Source organism: Carcharhinus amblyrhynchos, chromosome 33 (assembly GCF_965287045.1).
Source record: "Carcharhinus amblyrhynchos chromosome 33, sCarAmb.v2.hapA, whole genome shotgun sequence".
In the NCBI taxonomy this organism is placed as follows: Eukaryota; Metazoa; Chordata; class Chondrichthyes; order Carcharhiniformes; family Carcharhinidae; genus Carcharhinus; species Carcharhinus amblyrhynchos.
In genome coordinates, this window is record NC_137356.1 from 15,011,078 (window position 1) to 15,012,752 (window position 1,675).

The window sequence follows — 1,675 nt, forward strand, 5'->3', positions numbered from 1 at the left end:
GGAGGGAGGTGGAATTAGCAGGGTAAATATGTGGGGTTACTAGGATAGGGTGGATTTGTTGTCGGTGCAGGCTCGATGGGCTGAATGGCCTCCTCTACTGCAGGGATTCTGTGATCTCGTCCAATGAAGCAGAAATGAGTATGTCTCCATGGAACAGAGCACACAGGTCCTTTTGAAAAGTGAGTCTGGCTTTAAGTTTGTCTACCTTGTTTTCCAGAGGTTGGACATTTGCCAGGAGTAAGCTGGGGAGGGGGCCTTGGAACTGTCTTGTTTCACGCACAGCTGCAGGCCTGCATATTTTCCGTGCTTCCTGGAGTGACTGCTTCTTTTTGGGCCCGGGAGACGGTGAGAGTAGTATGCGGTGTTTGGACTATAGGTGAGCCTAATGATGTTCTTCACTTTGGTGAGTGTATGGATGGGGGATTTGTTGCCTTGTTTGTGATTCCTGCATCAGTAGACAGGTTTGCGTGGTCGGGTGTTCTGGGTCATTGTTGGTTTGGCTTCAGAGGTCAGACGATGTCCAAACCATGCTTGGGTGTGGACGGGTCAAATGTCAGTAAGTGGATGATGTCTCTGGCTCAATCGCAACAGTGATCCTAATGGCCAGGTCCACGTGTCAGGGTCATCGGGGTCACAGGTTGGGGTCTTTCTTCGGAGGTTGGAGGATCTCTAGACCTGCAAGTTAATTTACAAGAGCAGCGTTAGTAATTTTTAGACAGTGGGAGTTGATTTTAATTGTGCGGTGATTGTAGAAGTGGGAGCTTGGGGCCTGCAGAAGTACACAGTTCTCTGGGTCACAGACCTGATATTTTTCAGGTCCGAGACATTATTTACAGGTTTGCAGAGTTCAAAAGCTAAATGCGTGTCAAAATCAAATAGGGTTTCCCAGAATCAGACACAATGTCAATACCCATTGGCCATATGAATGTGGAACTTGAGGTTTTATTGAAGTTTGTGGTGTCTGTAATTAGTCGTTCATCTGTGAACTAAATGACACTTGAAATAAATCTCTTCATTGGTACAATTTATTGTACCCAACCACAGGGTGGCACAGTGGTTAGCACTGCTGTCTCACAGTGCCAGAGACCCAGATTCAATTCCAGCCTTGGGTCACTGAATGGAGTTTGCATATCCTCCCCGTTCCTCTGGGTGCTTGGGTTTCCTCTCACACGTCAAAGATGTGTGGGTTAGGTGGATTGGTCATGATAAATTGCCGTTTTACTCTCAGGGAGATTAGCAGGATAGATACATGGGGATTTGGGGATAAGGTCTGCTGTTGGTGCAGGCTCGTGGGCTGAATGACCTCCTTCTGCACTGTACGGATTCTATGAAAAGCCCAGGAAACTGAAGATAACTTTCACACTTGGGTTCCGACTGAGAGAGAAAATTCATAAATCCAGAGAGATCTCATCTTAAAAACCATTGGTCTCCAATCACATTCAAGGCAGGATTACCTGACTGACTGCTCTTGTTCTTCAGTTTCAGAAATTGCTACTTCAACCCTTCATCAAGAAACGGAAGTGGAATATATTGACATCGGGAAGGCACAATCCATAGCTACGGTTCCTCTGAAAAAAACTGAGACCAGCAAGAGGAACTGGCTGAGGTAGAAAGCCGAGTTCTCTCATCTATTCACATACTCAATAAGTACTTCCAAGTGAGAACATGGAGTTAA